We start from the raw sequence: 14,632 nt of genomic DNA, 5'->3' as shown, positions 1-14,632 counted from the left end.
CTTATCTTCTTTGTCTTAGTCTCCTCATGTTTAAAATAGGGATAGTAGAATTCTGTGAGCCTATTTGGCTTAGGAAGCTGGCCGTAAATAAAAGAAAAAATAGTGATAGTAATCATACTGAAATGGGGTTACTATGAGGATCTAGTGAATTAATTAATGTAAAGCACACAGATATAAGTGCTGTCATACAGTAAATGCCTAAATCAAAGTGTTTTTGTGTAGTTTTAATTTATACTCTATTTTTCAGAAACACAACTACCATATAAACTGAGAGAATATTTTTATTTCTTTGGGATTTTACAAAGAGCAATTAACCATTTTCGAAAACCAGGCCATTCACAGGAACCCATAGTCCCAGCTAATCAGCAGGCTGAGGCAGGAGAATGACGTGAACCTGGGAGGCAGAGCTTGCAGTGAGCCAAGATCACACCTCTGCACTCCAGCCTGGGCAACAGAGCAAGACTCCATCTCGAAAAAAGAAAAAAAGAAAAAAAGAAAAAAACAAAAGAAAATCAGGCCATTCAAGGCTGGGCGCGGAGACACACACCTGTAATCCCAGCACTTTGGGAGGCCCAGGGCGGGCGGATCACGAGGTCAAGAGATTGAGACCATCCTGGCTAACATGGTGAAAACCGCTCTCTACTAAAAACACAAAAAAATTAGCTGGGAGTGGTGGCGGGCGCCTGTAATCCCAGATACTAGGAGGCTGAGGTAGGAGAGTGGTGTGAACCCAGGAGGTGGAGCTTGCAATAAGCCAAGATCACGCCACTGTACTCCAGCCTGGGTGACAGAGTGAGACTCCGTCTCAAAAACAACAACAACAACAAACAGAAAATCAGGCCATTCAGTATCTCTCATGGTACTCCTGAGTTGCCAATATGTCTGAATCAATTTGCATTTGTAGCAGTTACATTCGTGGTCACTCTCTATATAAAAGCAACTGAATAGTTCATTATATCTTAGAGTTAGCCTAGACACATTAAAATGCATAGTATTTTATTACAAATGACTATCCTTTTATTTCTTCTTGGTATTACAATTAGGGCATGATGTTGATTTTTAAAATATGCATGTAGGTTAAGCTATAAATTTTATTTTGGGAAAATAAATAGAGCACTAAAAAATACTGGTTATAAGACTTTGTTATAATAAAAGTACATCGGGTCTGATATACAGAAGGAGGCTGACGGAGTAGACTTTCCCAAACCTGGTGCTTAATTTGTTCTCTAACTCACCTTAACAATGTTACCTAAACTACCACGGATAATCAGACAAACCTTCTTCCAGATGAACAAGATGAAGGAAGGAATTAAATAAGAGGAAGAAGAGGGAAAGTATTCTATTTCATTAGTACTTGGCCAAGGTAAGTTACTAGTAATAACTGGTAACTTGCATTGCTAATGAGTGCTAATTCTTCCTGGCATTAACTTTGGAAAATTATAAACTATTGTCTCTTCATGAGCTTTAGTTGCCTAATTCATAAAACAAGATGGTTGCATTATTTCCCAAAGTATCTTCCAAGGAACTTGGCCTGCTTATAATGAAAAAAGGGTCCCTTGGTAAATGAATTTAGGAAATTGTTGGGTTTTTTTGCTGCAGGACTTCGCAGACTCCTTAATAGGCTAACATGTACTGAGTCTCCAAGAGGAGAATGTCTAGTTGTATACAGCATTTTCTAAACTTACTGACCAGGAAGACCTTATTTCAAAGGAGCAGCTCATGAAGTTAGTGTGCCAGGGACATCTCTGTGAAATATAAATTAAATAGTCTAAGTCCTCTTCCACTTCTAACATCTTAAAATTCTGTGACATTAAATGTGTAAATGAGAGAATCTTGGCCATTTTAAATAACAATCAGAAGAGTAAAGCAAAAGCTAGCCTACAGAAAATAAAACATTGTAAGTCTGATGTAGAAGAGGAAAACAAACCAAGTTCTGACACATGTAGATCTATGTAAATGATTTTGCAGAAGAGGCAGAAAGGGAATAGTTTTAAATGTTAAGTTTCTACACTGTCCCTTATGTCATCACTAGCAAAGGTTGAACATTTATAGCTTAGCAATCCCAGTAAGGTACTGAGTCCTCATCTTTAATTTTCTTTTTTCTTTTTCTTTTTTTTTTTTGAGATGGAGTCTCACTCTTGTTGCCCAGGCTGGAGTGCAATGGCACGATCTCGGCTCACTGCAACCTCCGCCTCACGGGTTCAAGTAATTCTCCTGCCTCAGCCTCCCAAGTAGCTGGGATTACAGACGCCCACCACCATGCCCAGCTAATTTTTTTGTATTTTTAGTAGAGACAGGGTTTCACTATGTTGGCCAGGCTGGTCTCGAACCCCTGACCTCAGGCAATCCACCTGCCTCGGCCTCTCAAAGTTCTGGGATTACAGGCGTGAGCCAGCATGCCCGGCTCAGCTTTACTTTCCAAGCCCATCACTAACATCGTGTGGATTTGGCCAAGTTACTGTTGAGGAAATCTATGGGATTATTCCCTAGTCCTAGGCACTGGCCCCAGCCTGACTTTGCACGAATGGCTATGGTGGAGGCTGAACCTGATTTTACATAAACCAGCATCCTCACACACCGCACTTGGCCCAGCCAAGTTGGCTGATCTGGGGATGAACATGTAGTCTTAGTTGGAACATTAAGCCTCCTTTCTACAATTTTTGCATTTGGGTCTAGAAAGGGAATCTGAGTGTTGGATATAACACTGGGCCACCATCAGTGGTTATATTGCTGCAACAGGAAGAAAGCCAGATTCCAGGACAGGGTACTGAAGCTGAAACGAAAGGGAAGCATGGGCAGGAGATAGAGTATTCCAGTTTGCGATTCTGAGTCGCTGACCCCCCAGCTCTATCTCTGCTTTTCCCACAACGTGGTTGTTCAGCCCTTCTATGGATGCAACAGGTTAAACGCTCCCTTTGTTTAAGCTTGTTTAGACGACGTTTCTTTTACTTAAAACCAAAGAACTCTGATTACAGTCACACAGTCCCTTCATACCTACTTTCTCCATTGATAAAGACGGAAGAATGAAGCCTGTCTCCCGAAAGCTGGTGGACTGAACATATGCACACATCACTGCTCTCTCTTGAAATCCCACTAAAATTATGTAGAGGGATAAAAAAAATTGGCATCTTTAAGTTACCAGAACAAAAAGAACTAACAAGACAATAGCAACAAAAGTTTTGATATTAGAAAGTAGTTGGATGAATCCTAGGGTCATGGTCTTGATCTGTCCAGGATAATACATTTTATGCCTGATGCCCTGGTAATAATTATTAATAGTATCCTCTTTCACCCTCAAAAATGTCCCAGTCTGGCTGATAAATTGATTCATTAAGCCTAAGAGTCCCAGAAGCAGGCCTAACGTACCACAGAATCTCAGAAAATTTTAGGAGCTGATGGCACCATGCCTCTTAAAATCAGGGTGAACAGAAGACCTGGTTGAGAATATGTCTGAGTAGCAATCAGGTTCCCTGAGCCCTCTTCTACTACTCTCTGCATCCAGGCAACTGCCCCTCCCCAACCAGCAGAAGCCAGGAGTGTTGACCTTTGGAGGGTTCTACCAGAGAGACTCTGGATTAGATACAGACACAGATGGGAGTGCGATGGTAAAAACAGGAGGATAAGTGAAAGTCTACATACTGAATGGTGAGACCTCCGTCATTCTCTTTCCACTCATCTTCCAGAACCCTCCAGTCAGGCTTTTATCCTCTGTGGGAGACCAAAATTCTCTCTTTTCTTTTGAGACAGAGTCTCGCTCTGTTGCCCAGCCTGGAGTGCAATGGAGTGACCTCAGCTTACTGCAACCTCCACCCCCAGGGTTCTAGTGATTCTCCTACCTCAGCCTCCTGAGTAGCTGGGATTACAGGCCCCCACCAACCATGCCCAGCTACTTTTTTTGTATTTTTAGTAGAGATAGGTTTCGCCATGTTGGCCAGGCTGGTCTGGAACTCCTGATCTTAGGTGATCCAGCCGCCTTGGCCTCCCAAAGTGCTAGGATTACAGGCGTGAGCCACTGTGCCTGGCCGAGATTAAGATTCTTTTCTGCCAAGCCCCCCAAAAAAGACTTCAACATAGTCACAGTACGGAGTCTCCCAGTGAAATCACCTGGCCAGATCATCACCCTCTTATAAAGTCCTCTAGTCCATAAATAAGTACTTATACACAGAGTATCATCAGCTTTTGAGTGCTCTGTTCTTAAATCTTGCAGTAGGCTTAGAAGTAACCAGTCCAGACAAGAGCAGTACATGAAGGCTTATAGGAGACATGTCTCCAAGAAGATGAAGCTGTTAGATTACCTGATGTGTTTGAACCTTTTATGAGATTTATAAACTTTCAGCAGAGATTGGGGATGAATTAATGATAGGTTCATAGAAAAGTAACAGATGTAAACATGAGACATTTATTAACTTCAGAGAAAACTAAAATTCAAACAAGAAAGGAAATGTGATCATAGAATAGATAACAGTTTTAGTCATAATAATATAAACACTGAATGCTGATATTAAAAACCTGTAATGTAACTAAATAGAATGGAGAGGAGGAATATATATATTTGTGAGAGCATGTTAATAATAATAATAATAATGAACACATATTGAGCTTTTAGAACCTATACATGCTAAATGCTTTTCACAGATAAACTCAATTAATTCTTATAACAATTCTATAAAGTGGTACTATTATTATTATTATTTCCATTTTATAGATAAGGAAGTTGAGAAGAGAGGTCAATTTGTGCAGGTTCTCACTGTCAGCAAGTTGCAAAGCTGGGATTTCAGCCTGGACATCCAGCTCCGGAGTCCATACTTGAAGCCAAAGCCACTGGACTGTTTCTTCATCCCCCCAACATAGGCCAGTTTTTCCACCTTTGGAACAGAAGCTGAGGGGCTCACTTTGATACATGAGATCTACTAGGAGGTCAAGTGGAACTGAAAAGTCGAGGCTGGGTGCAGTGGCTCACACCTGCAATCCCATGACTGTGGGAGGCTGAGGTGGGCAGATGGCTTGAGCTCAGAAGTTCAAGACCAGTCTAGGCAACATGGCAAAACTCAGTCTACACAAAAAACACAAAAATTAGCTGGGTGTGGTGGTGTGTGCTTGGGACTTCCTCAGCTTGGCCTCCTCTCAGCTACTCGGGAGGCTGAGGTGGGAGGATTGCTTAAGCCCGGGAGGCTGAGGTTGCAGTGAGCTGAGATTGTGCCACTACACTCCAGCTTGGGAGACAGAGAAAGACCCTGTCTCCAAAAAAAGAAAAAAAAAAAAAAAAAAAAAAAGAAAGGAAAAAAAAAGAAAGGAAAAAAAAAAGAAAAGGAAAAGAAAAACCAAGGCCTGAGAGCGATAGCTCACACCTGCAATCCCAACATTTTGGGAGGCCAAGGTGGCAGGATTGCTTGAGCCTAGGAGTTTGAGACTAGCCTGGGCAATATAGGGAGACCCCATCTCTACAAAAAATTTAAAAAATTAGCCAGGCCGGGCGCGGTGGCTCAAGCCTGTAATCCCAGCACTTTGGGAGGCCGAGACGGGCGGATCACGAGGTCAGGAGATCGAGACCATCCTGGCTAATACGGTGAAACCCCGTCTCTACTAAAAAATACAAAAAGCTAGCCGGGCGAGGTGGCGGGCGCCTGTCGTCCCAGCTACTCGGGAGGCTGAGGCAGGAGAATGGCGGGAACCCGGAAGGTGGAGCTTGCAGTGAGCTGAGATCCGGCCACTGCACTCCAGCCTGGGCGACAGAGCGAGACTCCGTCTCAAAAAAAAAAAATAAAAATAAAAATAAAAATAAAAATAAAAATAAAAAATTAGCCAGGTGGGTGGTACACACCTGTAGTCCCAGCTACTCAGAGGCTATGGTGGGAGGACTGCCTGAGCCCAGGAGGTCACGGCTGCAGTGAGCCATGATGGTGACACTGTGCCACTCCCACCTGGGTTTATAGAGCAAGACTGTGCCTCAAAAAAAAAAAAAAGAAGAAAAAAGAAAAAAGGAAAATCAAGAAATAGCAGTATAAGCATATCATCTGTAAATATGGAAATATATATATATATTTGAGACAGTCTTGCTCTGTTGCCCAGGCTGGAGTGCCATGGCGTGATCTTGGCTCACTGCAGCCTCCATCTCCTGGGTTCAAGCAATTCTCCCGCCTCAGCCTCCTGAGTAGCTGGGATTACAGGCGCCCAATATCACGTCCAGCCAAGTTTTATATTTTTAGTAGAGACAGGGTTTCACCATGTGGGCCATGTTTCACCATGTTGGTCAAACTCCTGACCTCAGGTGATCTGCCTGCCTCAGCCTCCCAAAGTGCTGGGATTACAGGTGTGAGTCATTGTGCCCGGCCTTTTGTATTTTTAGTAGAGTCGGGGTTTCATCATGTTGGCCAGGCTGGTTTTGAACTCCTGACCTCAAGTCAGGATCCACCCACCTCAGCCTCCCAAACTGCTGGGATTATAGGTGTGAGCCACCGTGCTCAGCCGGATTTAAAAACCAAAACTTAAAAATAAATAAATAAATAAAATAAAATAAAATAAAATAAAACCGAAAATTTAAAAACCAAAACAAAACAGCGAAACAAGTGGAAAATGGTTGCTGATGGGGAATAGGAACACTGAGTGAGAAATAAGCTTTATAAAACTGTTGTTTTAAAAATATATATATTTATGCACTTTTATTTTTATTTTACATAATATTTAATTACATTATATTTTAAATTATGCCATCAATTTAATATGTAATTTAATTACATAATATTTTTATTTGGGGGAATAAAAATTAAATTAGAAAATAAATCAACAATAAAGACAACCCAATTAAAAGATGGGCAAAGAAATTGAATAGACATTTCTCCAAAGATGATATACAAAGAGCTAAGTGCAATGGCTCATGCCTGTAATCCCAGCACTTTGGGAGGCTGAGGCAGGACGATTACTTGAGCCCATGAGTTTGAGACCAGCCTGGGCAACATAGTGAGACCCCATCTCTACAAAAAATAAAAGAATTAGTGCCAGGAGCAGTGGCTCATGCCTGTAATCCCAGCACTTTGGGAGGCTGAGGTGGGTGGATCATGAGGTCAGGAGTCCGAGACCAGCCTGACCAACATGGTGAAACCCTGTCTCTACTAAAAATACAAAAATTAGATGGGCAAAAAAATACAAAAATTCAGAATTGCATGCCTGAAATCCCAGCTACTCAAGAGGCTGAGGCAGGAGAATTGCTTGAACCTGGGAGGCGGAGGTTGCAGTGAGCCGAGATCGCACCTCTGTATTCCAGCCTGGGTGACAGAGCAAGACTCCATCTCAAAAAAAAAAAAAAAAAAATTAGCCAGGCATGGTGGCATAGTTTAGGACACTGAGGTGGAAGGATTGCTTGAGCCTAGGAGTTTGAGGCTGCAGTGAGCCATGATCATGCCACACCACTCCAGCCAGGATGACCACGAGACCCCATTTCAGAAAAAACAAAAACAAAAACCTAACAAGTTCAACATCTTTAGCCATAAGGGAGATGCAAAATCTAAACCTTATCACTTCATACTTGATACATGCCAGAACGTATGATGGACAAAAACAAGCGTTCGTGAGGATGTGGAGAATGTGGAAACCTCATGCATTGCTGATGGGAATGTAAACTGGTGCAGTCACTTTGAAAACAGTCTGGCAGTTCCTCAAAAGTTTAACATAGAATTACCATATGACCCAACAATTCCACTCCTAGGTATATACCCAAGAGAAATGAAAACATATATTTACACAAAAACTTCTACACAAATGTTCATAGCAGCATTATTTAAAATAGCCAAAAAGTAGAAACATCCTATATGTCCATCAACTGATAAACAGATAAACAAACGTGGCATACCTATACAATGGAACCTTATTCAACTGCAAACATTAAGCTCTGATATATGCTACACCATGGATGAGCCAGGCAGGGTGTGGTGGCTCACACCTATAATCTCAGCACTTTGGGAGGCAGAGGCACAAGGATCGCTTGAGCCGAGGAGTTCAAGACCAGCCTGGGCAACATAGTGAGACACCATCTTTATAAAAAAAAAAAAAAAAAGCCAGACATGGTGGCTCATGCCTGTAATCCTAGCACTTTGGGAGGCTGAGGGGGGTCGATCACTTGAAGTCAGGAGTTCAAGACCAACCTGGCCAACATGGTGAAACCCCATCTCTACTAAAAACGCAAAAATGTCTCGGCATGGTGGCACGTGCCTATAATGCCAGCTGCTCGGGAGGCTGAGGCAGGAGAATTGCTTGAATCTGGGAGGCAGAGGTTGCAGTGAGCCGAGATCACACCATTGCACTCCAGCTTGGGGGACAAGAGTGAAACTTTGTCTCCAAAAAAAAAAGAAAGAAAAAAAATTTTTAAAGAAAGAAAACATGGATAAGCCTTAACCACGATACTAAATGAGTAGAAGGAGGCAGACACAGAAGGCTACATTGCATGACTCATTTATATGAAATGTCTAGAATAGGCAAATCCATAGTGAGAAAGTAGATTAGTGATTGCTAGGGGCTTGGGGGAGAATGGGGGAGAGGAGAATGGGGGAGTGGAGTATGGAGTTTCTTTTGGGGGGCAATGAAAATGTTGTGGAATTAGATATTGATGATAGTTGCATAACTTTATGAATATGCTAAAAATGCAGAATTATATACTTTGAAAGGGTGAATTATATGCTATATAAATTATATCTCAATTTAAGAAACTGTGACAAGAAATACAAGGTAAGGGGAAGAGGGGGTTCTGGTGCTATTGATGAAGACGGCACACTCCTTTTACCTCCTTCGGGTCAGGAGCAGCAGCCTTGCAGAAGGCCGGCCCCATCTGCCTGGGCCTGGCTTTGACTTTCTGCTGTTCATCAACTTCCCTCAGCTTGGGTCTGTCCCCAGCCTAGTACTGCTCCTTTTCCGACACCCTTTTGGCCCTGCTCTCTGAGGACCCTGACTCAAATCCTGGGACAAATAAGCCCCTGAAATCTCTAGGAGTAACTCTTGTAATTAAAAAGGCAGAGCATCATATACAAACTATTTATTTTCTTTAGCCAGGGTTTGCCTTCTCTCTCACAGAGAAGTAGGAATCTCCAGTATTAATGGTGAACCCACCATTCATAAATAACCTTATTAGGAAGAGGCTTCCGCCATCAGAGTCCAATACCGAGCGCACGTGATTAAAAATCATTCCTGTGTGGAGGCCTGAGTTTGCCTCAGAACTTAAACCAGCCATCAATTAATCATTAATCCCCGGGAAGCTAAGGCAGGAGGATTGCTTGAGCCTAGGAGTTTCAGGCTGCAGTGAGCTCTGATCATGCCACTGCACTCTAGCCTGGGTGACAGAGCAAGACATTCATCTCTTTAAAAAAAATTAGGCCGGGCGTGGTGGCTCAAGCCTGTAATCCTAGCACTTTGGGAGGCCGAGACGGGCGGATCACGAGGTCAGGAGATCGAGACCATCCTGACTAACACGGTGAAACCCCGTCTCTACTAAAAACTACAAAAAACTAGCCGGGCGAGGTGGCGGCACCTGTAGTCCCAGCTACTCGGGAGGCTGAGGCAGGAGAATGGCGTGAACCCGGGAGGCGGAGCTTGCAGTGAGCTGAGATCCGGCCACAGCACTCCAGCCTGGGTGACAGCGCGAGACTCCGTCTCAAAAAAAAAAAAAAAAAAAAATTAATCCTGGGCTGGGCACGGTGGCTCAAGCCTGTAATCCCAGCACTTTGGAAGGCCGAGACGGGCGGATCACGAGGTTAGGAGATCGAGACCATCCTGGCTAACCCCATCTCTACTAAAAAAATACAAAAAACTAGCTGCGCGGGATGGCGGGCGCCTGTAGTCCCAGCTACTCGGGAGGCTGAGGCAGGAGAATGGCATAAACCTGGGAGGCGGAGCTTGCAGTGAGCTGAGATCCGGCCACTGCACTCCAGCCTGGGCGACAGAGCAAGACTCCGTCTCAAAAAAAAAAAAAAAAAATTAATCCTGGCAGGGCGCAGTGGCTCACGCCTGTAATCTTGGCACTTTGAAAGGCAGAGGTGGGCAAATTGCTTGAGGTCAGGAGCTCGAGACTAGCCTGGCCAATATGGCAAAACCCATCTCTCAAAAAAAAAAATACAAAAAATTAGCTGAGCATGGTGGAATGTACCTGTAATCCCAGCTAGTCGAGAGGCTGAGGCACAAGAATCGCTTGAACCCAGGAGGCAGAGGCGTCAGTGAGCTGAGATTGCACCACTGTACTCCAGCCTGGGTGACAGAGCAAGACTCTATCTCAAAAAAAAAACCTCCCAAACTCTTTCCCTGAAGATGCTTCCAGGCTTTGCTTATTTTTGAAGAAACAATATGATGTTAAGACTTTTTATCATTTTGAAGGAATTAATTCTTTTTTTTTTTTTTTTTGAGACGGAGTCTTGCTCTGCCGTCCAGGCTGGAGTGCAGTGGCCGGATCTCAGCTCACTGCAAGCTCCGCCTCCCGGGTTTATGCCATTCTCCTGCCTCAGCCTCCCGAGTAGCTGGGACTGCAGGTGCCCGCCACCTTGCCCAGCTAGTTTTTTTGTATTTTTTAGTAGAGACGGAGTTTCACCAGGTTAGCCAGGATGGTCTCGATCTCCTAACCTCGTGATCCGCCCGTCTCGGCCTCCCAAAGTGCTGGGATTACAGGCTTGAGCCACCGCGTCCAGCTTGAAGTAATTAATTCTAAAGCTGAATACTGATCTCCCAGTAGACAGAGCAGAGAATAGATTATTCTTTTGTCATCTAAAATTAGGGATTACAAGGAAGAAAAGCTGCTCTGGGAATTCTCTTTTAATACTAAAAAGCAAGGGAAAGAGTTTCAACATAAAATGCTGGCATACGTAGCCACTATAAATCCATGTGCAAAGTTCTCAAATATTTCATAGTTCTTCTAAGAAGTCAACTTTCAATAAACTATGTAGACGGCTACAGCAGTAGTTACGTTGATAAATCAACTCCCCAATCACTCATTTTTTTTAAGATCAACTTTTTTTTCCAATTGTATATATATTCAATTCTCGTTATTTGTGGTAGTTATGTTTTATAAAGTTGCTGTGAGGGCTGCATTAGCAGATATTGAACCATTGCTCCTAGGGGAAACGTAAGATTAGGGTCCTGAGAGCCTTTGGTCACACCAAATCACTCATCTTTTTTTTTTTTTCTTTGAGACGGAGTCTTGCTCTTGTCACCCAGGCTGGAGTGCAATGGTGCGATCTTGGCTCACTGCAACCTCCGCCTCCTAGGTTCAAGCGATTCTCCAGCCTTAGCGTCCCCAGGAGTTGGGACTACAGGCGCCCACCACCATGCCTGGCTAATTTTTGTATTTTTAGTAGAGACGGGGTTTCACTATGTTGGCCAGGCTGGTCTTGAACTCCTGAGCTCAAGCAATCTCGTGCCTCAGCCTCTTAAGTAGCTGAGACTATGGGCATGTGCCAACACACCCTGCTTTATTTTTGTTTTTGAAGCAGGCAACTACCTTGCTTGGTTCAGGGGTTAGCCCGAAAAGCAGGCAAAGAGAATTGGGGAATCTTCTCTTTGGATCTTTCCCTCCCAAATTGCCTCTCTTCCTCCTGCAGCTGTGGTTCCCCCAGACTTGGTCTCCTGGTTCCTCAGGCCAGAAAAGCTGTGATCTCTCTGCCAGTACCCCTACTATATCGCATGCCTTGCCAAGTATACTTGTCCCTAGGTTAAAACAAGCAAATGGAACTCATCGTGTGCATCACCTCTCCTCTAAGCATGAACTCCCCATCAGAACTGGCCTGCTTCTAATCCCTTTCCAGGGATTTCAGGTAGCCCACCAAAGTGCTGGGATTACAGGCGTGAGTCACTGCACCCAGCGAAAATAAGTTTTTCAATAACAAAGTGAATGCAGGGCCAGGCACAGTGGCTCTGTTGAGGGCAGGAGTTCAAGAACAACTTGGCCGACATTGTGAAACCCTGTCCCTACAAAAAATACAAAAATTAGCAGAGCGTGATGGTGCGAATCTGTAATCCTAGCTACTCAGGAGGCCGAAGCATGAGAATTGCTTGAACCCAGGAGGTGGAGGTTGCAGTGAGCCAAGATCACACCACTGCACTCCAGCCTGGGCACCAGAGTGAGACTCTGTCTCAAAAAAAGAAAGTGAATGCAGTATTTCCCTCCAATGTGGATATTGTGTTGACTGCACAAAACTCTGGCTACGTTCAAATGGGAAAGAGGTAAAAACTGCCTCATGAGTTAGGGGCATTGTAGTTTCCCCCCTCTGATCCCATTCTATCTCCTGAACCCCTACCTCCTTTTCCAGCTGCCACAACCTCAGAGGCCCTTGGCTGACGCATCCACAAGCAACAGAGAATTCACAGAAACCTGGTATTATCTCTTGGCACTCTATAGGCACATCTATAGAGATGGTGATTAGAAGGGGGAAAATCATAGAACTTCATCAACAGTGTGGCATTTTCACTTCAGCTGTTCCTGGGGGCAAAACAGAGCCATAAAGAGAAATTCCAGATTGAAAGCTTTGTGGTTATCTCTGCTTCTCATTAAAGCGCCCCTGATTATAATCACACCTACGATTACAAGATTTAACACACCTGGTCTCAAGGATGTACTAGGAAGAGGAATCATCTGTTCATCCCTTCCCATTTCCTTTTCTTTATTCACTAAGCACAACCTACACGTTTCAGTGAGTGCAGACTAGAGACGGTTTGGAGAACAGGCGGAGGTTTTTCATTCACATGGGTTTTGAAAGTGACAAAAATCTTCCATGGCCACAAATTATTTTAGTACTGGTGAGACAAGTGGTGTTGGTTTCATTGGCTACACACAGATGTGAGAAATCTGGATAGAGTTTCTATTTCTTCTCTGACTTTGCTAACCAGACATTTTCCTCTGCTACACACACACAAACACACACACTCGCTCTGTCTCTCACTTGCTTTCTCGCTTGCTCTCACTTTTACTCTCTCACTCAGTAAGGGTGTGTGCACTTACAGAGTCTCTCTCTGACACCCAGACTGAAGTGCAGTGGCGTGATCTTGGCTCACTGCAACCTCCACCTCCCAGGTTCAAGTGATTCTCCTGCCTCAGCCTCCTGACTAGCTGGGATTACAGGCACATGCCACCATGCCTGGCTACTTTTTTGTATTTTCCGTAGAGGCAGAGTTTTGCCAGGTAGGCCAGGCTTGTCTTGAACTCTTGGCTCAAATGATCCACCCACCTCAGCCTCCCAAAGTGCTGGGATTACAGGCGGTGAGCCACTGCACCCAACCAACTTGCATTTTCAAATACATTTTTGCTTTGAAATAATTTTAGATGTACACAAAAGTTGCAGATAGTACAAAGTCCCTGTATACCCTTTATCCATTCCCCTACTGTTAACAACCGACTTAACAACATCTTCGCCAAGAATTCTGTAGATCTTAACAGTGGATGAAAAACACTGATTCTTCTTAACTCCCTCTCATACAGTGGGTTCTCAATAAGAGCAGTGTGTTATTGTCCCTATAGCAATTTATTTAATTCTATGAATTACTGAGCTATAATCTATATGTCCCCCATCCCCTTCGAGGTCCTAGGTAAAACCCTGGATCCACCATCCTTCCAGGTGAGTTCTCCAAGTTAACGAGCAAGTCTTTCCCTACAGAAGTTTTTTGTTTGTTTTTGTTTGTTTGTTGAGAAGGAGACTCACTCTGTCACCCAGGATGGAGTGCAGTGGTGCGATCTGGGCTCACCGCAACCTCTGCCTCCCAGGTTCAAGTGATTCTCCTGCTTCAGCCTCCTGAGTAGCTGGGATTACAGGCGCCTGCCACCACGCCTGGCTAATTTTTGTATTTTGAGTAGAGACGGGGTTTCACCATGTTGGCCAGGCTGATCTCGAACTCCTGACCTCAGGTGATCCATCCGCCTCAGCCTCCCATAGTGCTGGGATTACAGGTGTGAGCCACTGTGCCCAGCTACAGAAGTTTTTATGAGTCAGCCAGATATTCCCCATATTCCTTTGTGTCACTATTAGTTGCCACCCCATACCCATTTCCTGCCATCTTCCTTGCTGACTAAAATTCAATTTCATTCAGAGTAGCAATGTGCCAACTAAATACATTGTCAGGCTCCTCTGCAGCTAGAAATAATTGTGTGACACAGTTTTGGCCAACGAAATAGAAATTCTCCTCGGGGGTTCTGGGAAACTGTCCTAGTCCCCCAAAATAAGAAACAAAAGCACCTACGGCTATCCTTCTCTTATCTTCTTTCTTACTCATTTAAATCATTCACAATGGCCAGAGCTGCAGCAGCTATCTTGTAGTCATGAGGCAAAGGCCACAAGGATTATAGAAATGTTGATCCTGTTGATATTGAGCTGCTAAACAGACACCGCCTACTTACATATTTCTTGTGATGTGAGAAAAATCCTTACTTGTTTAGGACATTGTAGTTGAAGTTTTTCTAATTTGTAGTTGAACAGGCTCATAGCAGATAAGTTCATTCAATCCAAACCTTAACCTACACAAGGCGGAGGAGAAGGGGGAGAAATGCAGCTGAGGGTAAAGCACTATTCCCAAAGCACTGGGAAATCCAACGGCCTCGCTAGTGGGCTGCAACAACAGCAAGTCGCTATGTAAAGAGAAAAGGTGGCTGTGTAGGAAAGGAAGGGGATAACTT

At 43.9% G+C, this 14,632-nt stretch overlaps 1 protein-coding gene across 4 annotated transcripts in view; it reads right to left on the bottom strand.

Annotated features, from left to right (window-relative positions):
• The window catches only part of TANGO6 (transport and golgi organization 6 homolog), a 268,545-nt gene that overhangs the window by 26,316 nt on the left and 227,597 nt on the right, over positions 1-14,632 (bottom strand). The window lies entirely within an intron of this gene.

Source organism: Trachypithecus francoisi, unplaced genomic scaffold, assembly GCF_009764315.1.
Source record: "Trachypithecus francoisi isolate TF-2019V2 unplaced genomic scaffold, Tfra_2.0 Lachesis_group10, whole genome shotgun sequence".
Taxonomy (NCBI): Eukaryota; Metazoa; Chordata; class Mammalia; order Primates; family Cercopithecidae; genus Trachypithecus; species Trachypithecus francoisi.
This window is presented reverse-complemented; position numbering and strand designations above follow the sequence as displayed.